The sequence below is a fragment of the Podarcis erhardii genome, assembly GCF_964252035.2.
Source record: "Podarcis erhardii genome assembly, chromosome: 3".
Taxonomy (NCBI): domain Eukaryota; kingdom Metazoa; phylum Chordata; class Lepidosauria; order Squamata; family Lacertidae; genus Podarcis; species Podarcis erhardii.
In genome coordinates, this window is record NC_138507.1 from 66,026,836 (window position 1) to 66,046,411 (window position 19,576).

Below are 19,576 nucleotides of genomic sequence, written 5' to 3' on the forward strand. Positions count from 1 at the left end.
CCCCTCTACCATGCAGGATGTGTTTACTGAAGAAAGTAAGCTGCATGCTGCAATGAAAGAATGGGGCAGGGAGAGTGCTGTTGCCCTCAGGTACTGCTTTCAAGCTTCCCATAGGCATCTGTTTGGCTGCTATAAGAACAGGATGATGGACTAGATGGGCCATTGGCCTGCCCCAGTGAGAGCCTCTTATGTTCTTATTCAAGTCATTCTTCTGCAAATACCCCAAAGGAAAGATATACAGTAATATCATATCACCCAGTCCACATGGTGAGCTCCTGTAGATGCACAGCTCTCTTTGTGGCAATGGTTACCACATAGAGCAATGGAGAAGTCCATTTGTGCAGCTGGGTTTTGCTACTCAGTTCAGCCCCCAAGGCACTGAGAAGCAGTCCTGAGGGACTTCACCTGGTTTTGCTGGTATCCACTGCACCCAACCCCACAACATTTTGAATGGTCCCCTGACCCACAGTAACTGCTTGGAGTGTGCATGATTATGTAAGCTGTCCACTCATGCAACTCTGGATCTAACTCTCTGTATTTCCAATTTGTAAACTGGTACTAAACTGTGAGAATTCATTAGGGGCAAACTTTATTGTTGTTGTTCTTATGGAAGATGTTTATTGCACCCTACTTTGAAGAAATAGCACCTACTCCAGCAGAAAACATAACTGAAATCTAATGCATGCACAAATTTGGCTTTGTTTGTGTGGCCTTGGACAAATTGTTAAATGTCAGCCACAACTACTGCTTGGGTAAATATTCAGGATTTAGATCAGAAGTGGCTAACCGATGGACATTGTAGATGTTGTTGGGCTGTAACTCCACTCATCCCTGATCATTGCCCATGGTGGCTGGGGCAGATGGGAGTTGGAATCCAACATCATCTGGAGAGTCTGAGTGTAAAATTTGTAATCCAGATTTAGTCCTTGAAATAGGATTAGGATTTAGGAACAAACTAATAAGTAAATCAAGATAAAGGAACAAATATCCCCTTATCTATGAGTGTTTTCCCAAATTCATACCACACATATTGCAATTTACATGTGTTTAATTCAATATGAAATTTAATATGAAGAGGAAATGCAGCATATTATGTCCCTCTTTGAAAATCTCTGGGGGAAATTGTTTTCATGAGTTACCTTTTAAAGTCCTCATTTTGCAGCTCCATTGTGGTGGCAACCGTCCAGCAGTTGTGAAAGATTTGAAGCATATCCTTTCACTTTTAAAAATCTGTTTTGTTTCTAATTTAAGAGTTTTCCCAGCTTTTACATCAAAACAAAAGGTTTCATTTTTCTTTTTTTGTTTTCCCTTGAGTTCAGTGCATAGTGATAAATTGCTCTCAGGATAAAAAAAGAGTGATGATGAGGAATATGAAAAACATGTTCATTATTAATCCAGACAGAAAATAATTTGACTTTTAAAAATCAGGAAGTTGGAAACTGGTTTTGTAGAAATGATTACACATATGACATGATTATTTGTCTGCTTCAAAGAAAGTAGATACCATCCCCCCCCCATCTCTCATAAGAGAATTGAGGTACAGTACAGAGTTGTCTGCGACTGGACCAAATGGTCAGGGGTCCCTTTACCTTTACTGTGCCCTACGATTGGAAAATTATATGCATTTCCACCCACTACTGTGAGAAAATGACTTTCTATTTTAAAAAATCCAGTCGGGTAACATTTTCATGTAATTATTCACTAATATTCTGCATGATTGAATTAAGAAGGAGAGTTAAGATATTGGGAGCACAGCCAGCTGTGTGGCTGCTTCAGGTGGCACTATGAGGTTGGGGGGAGGCAAGGAGGAAGGCAGGAACTGGTGTCTGAATGGTGCAGCAAGATTTTTAAAGTGTTTAAAATGTTCGCTCTCGTCTAGCGGCAGCCAGCAGTGCTTGGGAGCTCAGTTTTTCTTGAGTAGTTCCCTACACCCCAACTCCCCCTTTTGATATGATCAACATCCCCTGCCCTGCAAATCTGGCCTCAACTACTACTCCCACTGCAAAGAAAACCTTGGCTTGCTGTTAGCATGTTCACTTTGTTTTTGTGACCATTTGTGGTTCCTTCCCTGTGGTATCTATCCTGTTGCGTGTGTTTTTATGAAATGCTGCACTTTGATGCATTTTCCCCTAGACCAGTGATCTGATTAGAGAAAAAGAATGGCCTGTCTGCATTTTAATCTGGTATTGTGCACATCTCCCCTCTCTGTCTCCCCGCCCTCCATATGAGTTATGCTACTTTCCACCTGCATTTGGTAATGCAATTAAATGACGTTGAGTAAAGTGCATTTCAGAATCATTTTCAGATGCTCAGATTCACACATTCTCCATTACATGAAAAGGCAGGAGTGGAGACGCACTCATTGGCCCCACCCTCTCCACGTCTCCATCGCTTTACATGTATTGTGGGTGGAAGTCTGAAACAAAAATATTGCTCTATGTATGTAGGGTACCCACATGATTTAGAACACTCAGCATGGCTCCCTGCTCCAGACCTTTCCCAATTCCAGTGCATGTAGGGAACATGACTCCTACTGTTCCCTTCTCACATTATGGCAAATGTGTGAGTTTGAACACTAGGAGAGGGCTACAGTCTTGCTTTTAACTACCTGGTGCAACCATTCCTTCCACAAATGTAGCTCATGAGACCCCATTCATGCCAATGTAGGTGATAATAGGTAGGATGATAAAGGAGTATGTGTGTTTGATTTGGTGAACATTTTGTACTTGCCATCAAAACTGGCTTCAAAGCTGGCTTAACGACTTTTTTTTATCCTATCATTGCTAAGTGTGGCCAAGTAGGAAAAAGAATACCGCATCTGATCTTGTATTCCTCCACAGAACAACAGGAGAGTGGGTGCACTAACATTTTGTATTTCTGGTGCATCGCCTTCTCTGAGGTGGAATGTTTTAGCCACATTTAGAAGCCAGGTCAGAATCACTTTGCCTCTTACCTATGATGTTCAAAACCACAGAAGTAATCAGTTCAGAGTATCTTGGATACTCCAGCTAACCAAACTATGTAAGCCACTTTAACTAATATGGTTTCACCAGAGAAATCATAGGTCTGCATAAGAGACCTCAGAACCAGACTGGAAGAGCCTTGGTGTCTGACTGACTGCACCCATAGAGAAGCTTCTAAAGGGAACTGTTGGTCTGATCTCTGCTGGCGGCTCTGCACTGCTGATGACTTGGAGGGAGTACTGCACAAGCCCAACAGAATCAAGTCGCCTTAGGCGTCAATGAGGTCCTGTCAAGCCACACAGTACTGCTTTCTCTAGTCCTCCTCTTATTGTTATGGCCAGAAGATCTGCCTGAGCAGCTGTCCTGCCTCTTTGTCTCTCTTTCAGCATCCAGCCTGTGAGGATAAGCAACCACCACAGAAAACTCTCAGCTTCCTCACAAATCACAGCTCTTACATTTGCATGAGGGAAGCTATTATAACATTAAACTGGTTGCAGTTGGCTTCATGTCTGTTGATATGGCTTCTGTCATTAGAGCTTTAGCTGAAGCTACGTAACTCAGCTTCGCTCAGATCTGGTGAGACTGTATGAGCCTTTGTTTAGTTCTCCCTGGCTGTCTTTATAATGCTTGGGTTTATCATTAGCTTAAAAAGAGCATGGTACTAGTGGACTTGAATTGACAGGGACATTAAATAGTTCTATTATAAAACTGGTACTTGAATAGAAAAAGAGGCTGGCTTTTTAGCTCTTGATACAATTGTCACTACTGTGCGTAAATTAGGGTAAATTGAGATCATACATCTCAGTGAGGTCTCATGCTGTTCATTTTACCTAAAAACTAGAACACTAAGACCCATGGCATTCCAAGTCGAAGCCCCAACACTTTATGGCATATTCTTAAGAGAGGCTGGCACAAATTACTGCACTTACCTGCATGACAAAAAAGACCATTCTAGTTTTCCAAAACATTGGGAACTATTCTAACAATCCTGAACAACTTTGAATACTTACAGTTTAAATATTCCCCTACCAACCAACTGGAACATAGGGACTTGTTCCTTCTATTAAATCAGAATATTGATCCATCTAGTTCTGTATTGTCTATACTCTAAACTGACTAGCAGTGGCTCTCCAGGGTTTCTGACGGGATATTCCCAGTTTTACCTGGATAAGATGAAGATTGAACCTGGGACTTGCAGAGCAAACACTCAACTATGGTTCTTCCTTAATCAAATATTTAATAGTCCAATTAGGCTGTTAACAAGGTCCCCATTCAGGGTGCAAATGTCCAGTTGCGATAGGAAGCTGACACAAGTCCTGTCTCCCACTCCATGCCTTTCCCAATAATGGAAAAGGGCAGAATCCCTGCATGTATCATCTTTCAGGCCGTTTAGGTTTATGGAAGGTTTATGCCAGTATCAACACAGAGAAAGTTGTCAGGAGGCAATGTCTCTGGCAGTAAGAGAATGCAGTTAACATTAGGAGCTGTTGCTGCTATTGGTCTGCTCTGTTTAAGCTGTTATTTTAAAGGGAATGCTTAGGATCAGTTGCTGGTGTAAAAGTTCATGGAGTACAAATGTTTCAGTTTAACATTATCCCCTTCAGTCTTCTTTTGCATGGAGGTACTGATAGAATGATTGTTCCTCTTAGCCATCACAAATTATATACCAGTAATTTAATCTAAATGCAGAGGGATAGTAACAGGTGTGGTCACTTGTACTGGTTCATTGAATTTGAAGTGCCCTGCCCTTGTGAGCAAGACTTCTTTTTTGGAAGTGTATGCACATGCCCAGGCTTGCAGTGTGCATAACAAGCAAAACAACTAACTTAATGAAAGCAGGCATAGCAACTAACTTAATGAAAGCTTCATAGGTTCATGAGTCTTGAACCAGAATTTCCACTGAACTGAATTTCCACTAAAGACAACACCTATCCTTTGGTCTTTTTTACTTAAGTGTTCTGACTCTCCCCTACCTCTCAAATCTAGACCAAAAATTATACTTAGGGCTTGAGCATATTTGATGTTTAACCACTCAGTTATTATAACGAGGTGTAACAGCTTCATTTATCCAAAGAAACAACAAGCTTTCATTTAAGCAATGACGAAAGGTATATCACCAGTGGTAACATAGACAAGCTTCCTTTGCAGTGTGTCAGCATCAAAGGGCGACTCCACACATTATGGTTGTTGTGCGGAATAACTGGTGTTACTGGTGTTTCTTGCAGAAAATATAAAGTATGGATATCATATACATAAATATGCACATGTTTCTTTAAACACCCATATACATAAGTCTAGAAAATATCATTATGCCAGGGTTCCTAAATGCATATACACAGTGTTTTTAAATATCTATATATACATTTGTATGAAGTCTGCATTTTATATATTACACAGGCATTTCCTGTAGCACTCGCAGTGAAGGGCTCCTTTTGTTCATGAGAGGCATTTGATGATTCCACTGGCAGAAGTGGCGGAGAAAGGCAAAATTAGTCAATCCCCCGCCTTCCCCTGCAGGTCCTTCCATGCTGTTGCCAAGGGTTCCCCAACTTTCTGTAGCAGATTTTCAGGGGTGCAAAAAGATGCAGGTGAAAAGGGCAAATTGGCAAAAGCTGCCTTTCCCTTTTGGGCACAGGAGTGTCCTGTGAGCAGAACCTCATTAGCCGAAGGGAACTCCAGATCCAAGGATATTCAAGAAATTAAATAATCCAATATTAGCTGCCTTCCTGATGGGCTAGATGTAAACTGGAATTATCATTCTTGTGTCTTTGATATGTAGACATTAATACACCAGGAATCAGGGCTAGACAGAGATAGCTAACAGGAAAGGGGGGAAATAACAATACAGCACAGCTTATTTATATTTAGAGGGAATTGCCCAAGTACCTCTGTTGGACAGGACACATTTCTAGTTGTCCTAGGGCCATGAATCATTTACATAATAACTTACATGCTCTGGATGAAACTTCAAACAGCCAAATGATCAAAGTTGGGTATGAGAGAACTGCAAAAAGTGCTAAGGATGCACTTTTTGCAACATATTATTGCACGCCACCCCAATCTCTGAGTGGTGCAAGATTTCAGGCATTCCAGGTGCTTTCCCAGGGTTTGTATTTCCTTTGGAATGAAGGGACAGTGGAGAATGTGGTGTCTTTATGGTATATTGCAGGCATCCCCAAACTTGGCCCTCCAGATGTTTTGGGACTACAACTCCCACCATCCCTAGCTAACAGGACCAGTGGTCAAGGATGGTGGGAATTGTAGTCCCAAAACATCTGGAGGGCCGAGTTGGGGGTGCCTGGTATATGGTTTATTTTCATATAACCTGAGCCTGCAATGGAGGAAATTTGTGCTGGATCCAGGAATTAGAAGGGCCCCGAGCACAAAGCTATCCCGCCAAACTCATAGCAATATACCGTAAATTGCTGAAGTATTTTATCTAGCCCTAAGAGAAAGCTTTAGTTTTGAATAATTAAACTACTACAAGCATCATTTCCCATAGAGTATAAGTCAGTGACCTGCGTATAAATTATAATACAGAAAACTAAGGAGTGTGAGTTTTTTAAAAAAGAAAAACCACAACGATCTTTTCTTGAAAGAAGGGACATTGTGCCTTCTGGAGAGATCTCTTGAGGAACAAATGGGCAATTGATCCTCAGGATCATCATCCACTTTCTTAAATTATAAAATAAAAATGATTGGAGAAAATGGATTTTTACTGCAGGCATTAAATGAAAAGATCTTATTCTAATTGTAATAGCATTTTTTTCATCTCTGCAGACTAATCTTATTCTTACTTCAGACTAACAATGCCTTTTCCTCTGGATCTGAATTACTTTTTTCATTTGAATTAACTTTTAAAACATATGCAAATAAGAAAATATTTAATTTACAATAACTTTTGATACAACTGTTCATATGTCAGTCTAGTCACACATATGCCCTTTTCCCAGCAGTGAATGAAAACCTAATTTCATTTTTAGATGGGTAGATAGACAGACCAGAAGCAGGTTTGCATGAGGCTGGGGAGAGCTGAGCTGGCAGAGATAACAGTGCCTGCTTCATAGTTTCCCCCACATTCTGATTTTTGCCTAGCACACACACATCATCATTTGTGATATATTGCCAGGTCAAAAATTATGAAACCAATATCATGATATGGACTTCAAACTGGCTTTGAATGATATATCGTCCAGCCTTATTCATGGTATAGCTTTCATCATAGGCAGAAGAATAATCTCCTTATCCTGGCCTTTGACACCTGAGATATGTATGTGTGTTCACAAAACATTTATTTAAAGATGGAGAATATTTAATGTGGGGAAACAAAAACAAGTAATAATGCTCAGCTTTTAATCCACTTCTCATTCATATGACAGCCGGGCCAGATACTCCCAAACTGCCCAGACCAGTAAAAATAACCTTCATTTGTTCATATCCTGTTTTCTGTAGACACAGTTCACACATTCACTGCTAGTCATTGAGACTGAGGGATAATATACCACCCATGCTTTTATGAAACAGGCCCTCTGGTGTTTAACATCATGCAATGCACATACATCCCAAAGGACATTATCAGTTTTAAGATTTGTAATGTCAGTAAATACACCCTTAATAATGGAGCCTACACAATGCTAGTTTAATGAAACCCTGCGTAACTACCGCAAGAACTATGCTTTGACAACATAAGCAAATGGAGATAATCCACACTCAGAATATCTTATTTTATATTGCACTATTTGAAAGCAGACATGGGGCTTGCTGATTTGTCACCCCACATCGCAGTGTTGCTTTGTTTTTAATTCTAGTGGTGAAATGTATTAGATTTAACAGAGACAAATCTAAGTATCAGGATAATAGAATAAGTACCGGTAGTCAAAAACCAGAAACTATGTGCTACATGCTAGCCCCTTATGAAAATCTCCCATGATTTTGTTCCCAGAAACATTCAACCCACCATAGAATGGCTATTATTATTATTATTATTATTACTATTATTGCTTTCTGTGAGGTTATGTTCCAGCAAGTATCACATGTTAAATTGATTATGTAGTGTATAATTTGAAAAGAATGCATTCACCATTGGATTTACACAGTCAGTCTAAGAATGAACTCAGCAATTTCTGTCATATAAAACAGCTCCAAACCCCCACTCCCCCCCCCACCCAAGTGTTTCGTATTTTAATGAGTCAACTGCAGCTCCACACAACTACTAATTTCAACCCACTTGTCCAAAGGGACAGGCAAAAACATGCAATTTTACAGCAATTATAATCAGAGAAGAATGCTTAGCGGTAATGGTAGGCAGAAAAATTGACAGTCAAGAATTTAAAGCAGCATTTGCTACTTCTCCTGTTTCATATTCAATCATATAAGGCTTCGACAGTCTCCATTAAAATCTAGTTAATGGTAATTCCAGACAATAATGTCATACTGCACAGCAACACTCCAACATAGTGACAGATTTTATGGTCTGCAAGGCCCTGTGCACAGCCCTTTTGAGGGGCCCTATTCCTTCACCTAAATAAACGTGACTATGCAAAAATTATGGTTGTATGAAGAGTTGAGAACAATAACGTTTCTGCCCTTGCACTGTGCTCCCCCATTCTCAAACAACTTGGGAACAATTCCTACTGCGGGCCAGGCAGGAAGAAAAGATGATGATGATGATGATAATGATGCCTCTGAAATGGGTTCCCCCTCCAAAAAAACAATGATGGAAAATGTGATGATGATCATAATTATGATAATAATAAAGATGATGATAATGCCTTTGTACTTCCTCAATCCAGGAAAAGGTGAAAATGATTATGCTGATGATGCCTCTGGACTGGGCTCCCCCCCCCCCAAACCCCCAGCAACTTGGGAAAAATCAAGGGGAAAATGGTGGTGGTGGTGATATTGGTCGTTCAGCAATGGGACCTCCGCCCCCCCCCCCCAAAAAAAAAACCCCTGGGAACCATCAGGGTAAATGTGGTGGTGGTGATGTCTCTGCACCCCCCCCCATAACACCTTTCATGGGCAGCAAAGCAAAGAGAAGACAAATGAGCAGAGCACTTCTTAGCTCCCCCCTTCTTAAAAAGTCATGCCATGTGCAGCCAAAGCTGAGAAAGTGGAACAGCCTGGGCACTTCCACCACCCCCAACATTCTCCAAGAACCAAGGGGGTGGCAACTATCCTGCTTCTTCTCTTCTCCCCATCTTTGTCCTGCAACAAAGGAGGACAGGAGTTAACATCATAGCCAACTGGAGTTGGAAATGGGTGGGCCTTCCACCTCCAGCAAGTGCCAGAAAAAGGATTATACTCTGCTTGGGTTGGGTTGGCAGCCCCCAGCTTGGAAGGTTGCCTGCACGTTATGCTTCAGAACTTCCTTTCTAGAAGGGCAATAGGCTTAGGGGGTTTTTGAAATGAAAGTTTAGAATGGCATGGCCACTTCTGGCATGGCCCTTGCTGTAATTATTTAAATCCCACCATTATAAATCTGGCCTTGCCTTCCTTGGACCCCAGGGATGCATTGCCTGGTGTCGAAACAACTCACTTTTCACTTACAGCTCTGACTTCACTCATTGACTAAAAACACTGACAGGTGGGAAAAGCCAGTCTGGCTTAATTTATTTTACTTTTTAAAAAAATGCTTAGAAGGGTACCTGCACATTGTGCTTCATGACTTTATTTCTAGAAGGGCTAGAGACTAATTTTTTGAAAAAACAAAACCTCAAAGTCTGATGCCCCTGTTCAGACACACCAAAGGCAGTCTTCATGGTCACTGGGTTCACACACACACACACACACACACACACACAGAGAGAGAGAGAGAGAGAGAGACCCATGGATTAGCCTCCACTGACTTTAATCAAAGAGTAGGAGAAATGAGGAGTGAAACAATGCAACTAACTAAAATAGTAGAATTCAACAATGGCAACTCATTGTTTGTAGCCATGTTTCAAAGGTATTCTTTCAGTTAGTAATGTATACTAATAACTTGGAGAGCCCTCAGCTTCAAGGGACCCTAATTCTGTGCACAATGTGCATGCTTATAATTCTGTCACTGAACAAAATAGACTATATACATGTAAGTGTGGGAATGCCTAGCTAAACATACTCAAACACATACAATCTCATAAATACAGCTGCCACTAGAAAGCTTTCTTCCTCCTATGCAAAGTTTTAAAATTTGTCTTGATTGGGAAGCCTCCAGTGATGTGGGTGGAATTTTTTCCTGTGGCTTGTTTTTCCATGGAATTTTTTTTCCTGAAACTCTGGCAGTCCTACGCTTTGTCACCTGGATTTTGCCCATTTGTGGACTTGCATTTCTGCTTGTGGCTTTAATTTTACCACATTCTGTTCAAAATATTTCAATGTGGTAACCACTGTAGTTCTATCTGAGATGCAAAAGTCCAGCTGCTATCATAATAAAACAGAACTCATTTCGCAGATTTTGGATAACTGATGAGGGGCAGAGCCATGGTCCTCTCCCAAATCTTAAATACAGGTTCCCAACGTACATCCAAATTTTGTCTAAGAATTGCACCAGAAGTTTGTTTGTAAAGAGCTGAGAAAAGGACTGCCTTTTAACAGACCTTGAATTTAATGAGAATGGCATGTTAATGAAATGAAGTCCATAATAGCAGTCTACAAAAGCGTTAACACTGCATTTTCAGACTCTGCTCACATTGTGCAAGCATTTTATTTGGGCTTTAGGGTTAAAGTCAAATTAAGTGCAAATCCATAAATACCATTTTCATGGCATAATTACTGATTAGCATAATTATGTTCTAATGTAATTTCCTTAATTTATGTCTTAGCAGATTGGCAGAAAGTTGCTTTCTTCTCGAGCTGCTTAGAATTTGGTTCTTAGATGAGGTCATTGATCTCCAATTAAGCCAAGCCCCCACCCTTGTAGCACTAATATTAATGGAGCTCTTCATCATGGAAAGGCCATCTTAGCTTTCTGGTAAAAGGTGGGGAGGAGGTCCTGCAGGGGTTTTCTTCCCTTTCCATCATAAAAACTGTAACAAGTGATTGCTAGACATTAAATGACAGGATAAGACCACAGGGACTTTTTTTTAAGTCCATTAAATGAAAATCTTTCTGATACTGTCAAGGGTGCCAACTTGAATAAAATATTGGGGGGGCAGGTAAGCCCCACCCTGCATAATCAATCACATGATACAGTGCATGCACACCATTTGAATGGCAATGCCCATCAACTCTGGGGGGCAGCCCCCTCAAATATTTTTTTCAGGGGGCCAAAGCCTCCTTGGCCCCTAGAGGGTGGCTCTTCTGGATACTGTGATGCTATCACACCCATGGACTCAAATGTACATGACTGTTAGAATTTATCACAATGTTGGAACTAAGTCTTGAATATATTTCCTTCACTTCCTGTGCTGCTCTTCCCTGCCTCCACACTGATTCTGCTGCTGCTTCCATTGCCAGTGTCCCACCTGTCATCTCATCACAGTTTTCTCAAATGCTTTTCCTGGTGGTAGAGATAGAGTCAGATGTGAGCCCTCTATGGCAACATACTTTTAAACACCAAGCTATAAAGGCTCCATGGCTGACTTACATCCATATTTTTATCCTCAAAGATCATGCTATATAGAGCCTTCAAACACTGCATTCTTGTCTCTGTTAAGAAGCACTTTAAGGCTAAATGGAATGAGAACATAGGATTCCCTTGTGTAAAGGGAAAATGCTATGGCCGTGAGCATGTAGATCTGCTGGACTGCCCCACTGATAATTGGGGTATAATTATGGCAGCAATGAGTATGTGCCTGGTCAACTGGAGGCAGTTATTATTTCCTCCAGGAAACAGCCAAGTCCTACATTGCAAGTTATTATGACAGAGAAATACAAAATCACTCTGAAACATCAGGGCCGATTTCTCCTGTCCCTTTCCCATGTAATTTACAGTTGCAATCAGTTACTATCAACTCACAGACAGCACTCCTTCTCACAAATGCTAAGCCAAACTATGGCTTGGAGTAGATGAGCAAATGTGTGGGCTCCTGGAGAAGAGATCACAACCACTTTGCTGCTTCCTGGTGGTTTTGCTGCTGTGCTGCACTAAGCCATAGTTTGACTTAGCATATTGCCCAAACATGGGCTTGCGATTAGCTGTCCCATACAAACCACAAACTGTAAGCCCATGGCAAAAGAAGAACAGCTTAGGGAGGAGCAAAGGAATCATGATATTCTCTCCATTCACCCACTTCCTCATTTGCACTAAACCATGGTTTGGCTTAGTATTAGTGCAAACCAAGTCATTATGTATACATCTGTACCTTCTGCACAAAAAGCAGTTGCCTGTCAAATGTTAAAATCAGACACATGTAATCTCATATTGTGCCCAAATATCAATCTTGTGGATTGATCAGAAAATACTAATGAATAATCTTGTGGAATTTGTTGAGGCTTCTAAAAATATATTTTAATGTAATATGTAATGTATATGAACGGGAACACCCTTCTTGGTTTAGTTCATCCCAGCTCCCCAGCAATATCAATAGATGCATAGATAGATAAGGATGTGGCACAACTGTGCTAATACCCTTCTTCTACTTGTTCTCCTTGTACAAAGGGGATCTGATAAAAGTTGTGGGTTGACACTATGTTGCCTTTGATGGAAGGATTAGCAATAATCTCAGTGGATCAAGAAGGAGTGGAGGGAACAGGTTCAACAGTTCGCTGCTTCAGAGGGAACCTGAGGACACTTTCTGTCTGTGCAGGATATACACTGGTTTTCCTCCACATTCTATCACCCACATTGATTTGTGTTGTCCTCTGGGAATCTTCCCAAGAAGAACAGCTGCCTAATACCACAAAGAGGAAATATTGGAAACTATTCTGAATCTATTGAGAACCTTCATGGTCTATGATTACTTTGTTTTCCTTTCAGAGACCACAACCTGCTAACCCTTGACTCCCCAAAGTCAGTGAAGAAGTACCCTCATTAAAATGGCACACTATTAAATTACAAACTTTTGAAAAAAAATCCTGTCAATAATGTCTAGGAATAGCATTCCTGAGACATAAAGTTTAAGTACCTGCCTAGACAAAGCACTCTGTATATGTGTGTTTTATCTCCAGCCCTGCCATAGATATATCAGTAGCATTCATCCATGGTGTTTTCCATTAGAGCTGACTCTCAACTTACATTGGGGTTATGTTCCAGGCATAGCGTGTGAAGCCAAAATCACATATGGTCAAAACACATTGGGTCCAATGGCAGGGGGAATTGCCAAAGTCTTTTTTCCAGGATGCCTGCCCCCTTTCTGTCACCTCTTCCTTTATTTTATTTTATTTTGCCTAGTGTATAAAGCTGAAAGCACACAAGTTAAATGTTGTGAGTTGAAAGGTGTGAATTGCCTGTATATGTTTCAAAAGGCTGGTATAGAGATGTATTTGTGATGGTATTGAAATTTCACTGTACACAAGCTGCACACATGGAACTTGAAAAATATATTCCCACTTACTAAATCCTTAAAATAGCATATAAGTCTTAGCATTTCAACTGGCTTTTGGTTGCTTAATCCATTTTAAATGCTAATTATATATTATTTATTCTGACATTTAGTCATTCTCAGTGCTATTCTACACTAATCTACTCAGAAGTAAACCCTATTGAGTTTTTTGAGACTTGCACTCTAGTAAGCAGCCTCAATAATGTTTTCTTTTGAATAACAGCTGATTCCAAACATGGCAGGTGGGCCTTTCATCCTTCCACTCTGCATTTGTAGACTTGAAGACAAGGGCCCAAATTTGCCCTTTTGGCACTGTCATTTTAGAGAAGCTTAAAATATATTACATGTGACCGGTCTGAGCTCAAACATTTGCCTAGAAGGGGAGAGAAATGAGGCTGGACTAAACTGCAACTAAAGAGTCCTGACATTGTATTCAACATAGCACTAAGGTGATAATAGCATTAAGGCTTTCCTTGTGCTACAGCAGTGTTTCCCAACCTTGGGTCTCCAGCTGTTTGAGGACTACAATTCCCATCATTCCTGACCACTGGTGTTGCTAGCTAGGGATGATGGGAGTTGTAGTCCAAAAACAGCTGGCGACCCAAGGTTGGGAAACACTGTGCTACAGGACATTCTCCCCCCCCCCATAAATCTGCTCTGAGATTCCGCCAGCATCAGGAGCAGGTTGGGGGGTGGAACGGCGGGGGGGGGGACACATGGAAGAAGAAGAAGGGGGAAACCGCTTGCAGTAGTGCTAATCCTCCTGCTAGCACTAAAAGTTACTTGACTACCACCCCTGGGATTTTGAATTCATTTGCACTTTATCACAGTGGGCATTGAATCAAAGCCTTTTATCCCCCATATGCAAGAGGCTATTTAAACTCTACAGTTCCATACTAGTTATGTAGGGGTGCAAACCTGTGCATGTTGACTTGGAAATAGTCTTACAGTGCCTTTGCTATGTGTATATAAAGCCCCTGATAGCTTGTTGGGACCATTTATTTGTGGGATCACTCTGTACCCACTTGACTGCATTGATTTGTGGAACTGGTACTGTTTGTTACAGGTGCCATATAATACTTGTTCCACAGGTATAAGAAATCAATACACTTTGGAACTCCCTGCCGATTGACATCAGGCAGGTAGGCCCTCGCTGTGCTTTTTTCATGTCTGCCAAGCTGTTTTTTATTCATACTTTTAATATTTCTTGTAAACTGCTTAGAGGTGTTTCTACAATTACACAGTATATAAATTTAGCTAGATTTTTTAAAAATGTCATTTGTGTCTTGCAACACTTCATTTCTGAGCCTGTGAATGAGAGGTTGCTCAGCAATGTTGAAAATGTGAGGGGGGTGGGGAACCAAACCACAACCCAAACAATTGCAAAAGTTATTGCCTTATAATGGGGAATTGGATCAGTTCCTACAACTTTTTGTCTGAGACCCAAGGACAGTTGTGGCTGCTTTGTGATAAGAAAGAATTATTCATGTATTCTGACTGGCAGGCGGATTGCATCCTTTTTATGTAAAACTGCTGAAAAAGATAAAAAGCAAGCAATGCAAATGTTTTAGGAGCTTTGAAGCAAACAATTGATGTTGGACCAACTGTTTTCCCGCTGTAGGGCAGCCTTGTTTGTTTATTAAACTGTGTCTTCAGCAACAAGTGCTCCAAGGATGGGTTACAATTAAAAAAACACACACCAAAACAATAAAACAGGAACAGTCAACTGTTTTCAGGTGGAGGGCTGTATTTAGGGTGAAGTCTGCATGCTGGTGGAGGGGGGGCAGCGATTGGTAGATTTTGGTAACATGGAAGTCATAACATTCAGTGATGATGGGAAATATTCAGCATCAGTGGCAAGGCAACTTGGGAGAAGGGGAGCTAAAGAGAAGACTCCAGTGGGTTACTTGTAGCCCATAGACCATGGGTGTCTCACATGTGGGGTGGGGAAATCCCATGAATAATATAATGCAATACTGAAGTAGTAAATATCTTAAGTTTTTAATCTGCTGTTTTTAGTGCACCGCAATCCTAGACACGCTTGCCTGGCACCAAGTCCACTAAGAAGACATGTATAGGACTGCACTGCCAGTCGTATTAAGAGCATTAAGTATAATTTCAAAAGAAATTATGTCCTAACATGTTATGAAGAGATGATTAAGAAGTCCTAGTCAGAGTGTTGATAGTTTGGGGTCAGAAAATTTTGAGAGAATTTGTACTGGATCTGAATTCTTTTCCCTTCTTTTATTCATAGTTGAACCCTGTTAGTTGTCTCTTCATTACCATGCCCATAACATCCTGATTCAGATTAGATTTAGTTTACACCTTACACCACAGTTCTTAGACTACTGTGTAGCATGGGAAAACAAGGAGACCTCATCAGAAACTGTCTGCTGCACAAAATACGAGTTGCTGAAGAGATCACATATGACCAATAACTGAAAGTGCATTTTCTGGGTATATCCATGCATGAAGAAATCATTAGCTGAGCCTACAGCTGTGGTTAGTGTACTATAGCCAAAACCAGTTTGCTGCCCACAATTCTCGTGAAAATTCTTCTTAATATTCCTCTTCTCCAAATGTTCAAATATTGTTCAGATACTGATACGTGACAGTTGGTATTTTCACTATATTTGATCAATGACTTCCAGTGGTATTTAGTATTTAGTATCAGCACAGATAGTGTATCAAATCACAGTGGCTTTTAAATTTTCTGCCTACATCAGCTCATGCCAATGAAACACTGTGTGTCTGCCAGGTTACATTGAAGTGGATCCTGGGCATGTCCTAGGCTGCACATTATTTTCAGATGAATTAACTGTGTGTTTCCTGACTCAGTATTCACTTTGGGCTGTACATCAGATATCCATGATGGTGGACAAGCTGTTTCATGCACCAATAGGCCTCTAAAGAAACCAGGATTTTCCACAAAATAGTTTGAATGCCACTGTTACATTTATGGGAGAATGCCATCAAACATAACTATGTACAACTGCTAGTTAGTGAATTGAGGATTTAAGGATCATAGAGTTGTATTTCAAGATAGACTCAATTATGTCACACCCCCTCTCCTCTGGAGAAAAAGTGAAACTTATTTCCTCTTCCTCTCTCTGCACCATGTAACCAACGAAGTAAGCTTGCTCCTGAACTTACAGCATGTGTTTAGAATGGTATTCTGTATTTTCTATCCAAGAGTATTTTGCCTATATTATACTTGCTGCTACATGGTAGATTGCATGATTGAGACACTGGATCTGTAAGTAAAACATTTTAAACTTACTTAACAGTGTGTGGTCTGCTCATTGCAAAAGGGTAGCTCTGTGCTAGCCCTGTGTTTTGAATCCAGACACCAGCCGATTCTTTTGTTGTTCACCCACACACGTGGGTGCATAGGGATTCATATATTTAAATTCCCAACAACAATATATTCAATGGTTGACAGTGTTGAATAGTTGACATTCAAAGTACCGGTATTTGGTAGTTGACATGCAGTGGTATTAGGATTTAATAGCATTTGATTAATAACATATAGTAATTTAACAGTTGACACCTATGAAATTTCTTATTTGAAGCTTGCCAAAACCAAAATAATCAACAGAAGTCAACAAGTCTACAGCATTTACATTTTGAAACATTAACTGGTGAATTTACTTCATAGAAATACAATAATCAGCTGGAGAAACTGAAAGATTTGCAGAATTTAAAAGATTGGTGGATATTTGACTCAGTTCTTATTCTTAGGTGATGGGACTGGTATAAGTGTGGAGGAGATGGATGTGCACTAATGAGTGGGCATGAGACGACTAGGAGAATATTATTGAAAGAGAAGCTTACAAGATGAAGAATAAGTATCACAGTCGATTTAAGGCAGCCAGATTTGTCTGCACACCCCAAAATGGAAGATAGTCCCCCGGCAAAAAAAATAGGTTAATCAATTTTATATTTCAGAATAATGAAAAGGAGATCCAACATTACACATTTGGTTGTTGTTTTGTGTTGCATTGTGATGTGCTGGTAGTGTAACTGCCCCACCTTAAGTTCTTTTCCTTTCTCTCCTAGCTGACTGTCTATGTCAGGAGAAGCAGAAGGCTGGGCTTGAGTTCAGTGAGCTGGAACAGCATATTGATACACAGAGCAGGAATCTGCTCAAAGAGTGATGCACTTGGCAATAAGCAGCACCTTGAGTTCAGACAGAATGCACATCTGTGCCTCGTTGATAATGTAATAACCTTCATTACATCTTTGGCTGAGAGCACCTGTGCATACCCCTAAGAAGTCAGCCCAGGGCAGCCATTTTGATTGAGGTGATATTAACGGATCTCATTAAAACTGATGGCTATAGTGGTGCCCAGCAGCCCTGCTGCAGAAGGCATCTGCTGACATTTCTGTTATCGGCCTCAATTTCCAAGACTTCATCACTCAGCAATAAAAAGTTTGCTCAATTTTGAAGTAGAGCTGCCATACACTTAAAAATAAAGAAAGAAACTAAGATTATTTGAAATGAATTACTTACTGTCCTCAGCTTGTCATTCTGATGCTGTCATAAACTCACAACATTATAGGCTTTAGTTATGCAAAACTATGTGATATTTTATAACACACTTAATTTTCAGATGGTGTAAGAGAATGCAATCAGGCTTGCTCTCAGACTACAATCTGAGGCTGATAACTGGCATTTATCCTTCATCACTTGTAGAGGTGAGATGATTGCTCATTGCTCTGCTACAAAAACTAGGGATATATGTTCAGTATTCAAATACATGGGTTGGATAGAGGGGATTGAGAAATATCAGCAGAGGAGGCAAGGTCAGGTAAATCTACACAAAAGAGATCAATAATTTGCTGAAAGCTGGACTGAGGCAGATCTGACCTAGGTAGAACTGCTCAAGGCTCTCAGCCAATTAGATGGCTGAGGATCAGAAAGAAGTTGCTATGGGGCACTGGGGAACCCTGATATCTAGGGGAATACTCTTCCAAACTTCATCAGTAAAGGAACTATAAATTATCAAGATTCATTATTAAAATTTATTAGTTATTTCCACAAACATAAATGTGAAAATGAAATGGGGCGAAAGATTTATACGATCTGAAGAGAAACCAGAGTATGTGAAAATGAAATGTAGGTCTTCCTAGTACTCAAAATAATGTATTAACCAATGTAAGTGTGTGTGCACGCACACACACACCCCTTTAGAAGAGATTCTTTCTATGTTGGCTTAGAAATATACATAATAAATATACAGTATTTAGAACATCTTTTTATGCTTGTAGAAGTCATTACAGTGGTACCCCGGGTTAAGTATTTAATTCGTTCCGGAGGTCCGTTCTTAACCTGAAACTGTTCTTAACCTGAAGCACCACTTTAGATAATGGGGCCTCCTCCTGCTGCTGCTGCTGTGCCGCTGGAGCACGATTTCTGTTCTCATCCTGAAACAAAGTACTTAACCCGAGGTACTATTTCTGGGTTAGCAGAGGCTGTAACCTGAAGCGTATGTAACCCGAGGTACCACTGCATTCCAATTCTTGGACATCATAAGATCTGTTGGAGGTTGGAGGAGAATAATAGCTGGGAACACAGTTGTCCACCTACTTAGCCCAGAAATTTTGTTCTTTTATAGTTTAATATATAGTTGAACTATATATATTTCCCTCCCTATATGTACTTTCCTTCACTGCTTTTAAACACCTAAAAAAAAAAAAATCACAAGGAAAGTTGTATCATGACTAGCTGCCCTCTAGGAGGCAGTATTAATCCTGGATTTCCTGAGTGGTGATGCATTGCTAATGTCCAGAAAACAGTCCAATACACATGCTTTAAAACTTTTATTTGCATGCATGCTGTCTGGGCCTAAAGAGAACAAATTAAGACAAAAAAGTGAAGCATCAGGCCAATAATAAAAAGCGTGCAATTATTTCAGATTTATATACCTATTGACAATATGAGAATATATGCAGTGTCTGTTTTGTAAACAATGGTTTTGCAGTTCCGACATTACAGTTTTTGAAAAAAGACTAGGCTTTCTTGTGTTACTTATTATATTATTATCTAAGTGATGTATCTGGGGAGAAAGGAAAACCTGAGATGTGAAATATTAAAGGTGACTAGATTTGTGATCTGAAAAATACTGTGTTCAATGGACTTTGATG

At 40.3% G+C, this 19,576-nt stretch overlaps 1 protein-coding gene across 3 annotated transcripts in view; it reads left to right on the forward strand.

The window, feature by feature from the left end:
• Window positions 1-19,576, forward strand: part of SASH1 (SAM and SH3 domain containing 1) — a gene marked incomplete at its 3' end in the record, with an annotated part of 506,774 nt that overhangs the window by 334,621 nt on the left and 152,577 nt on the right. The window lies entirely within an intron of this gene.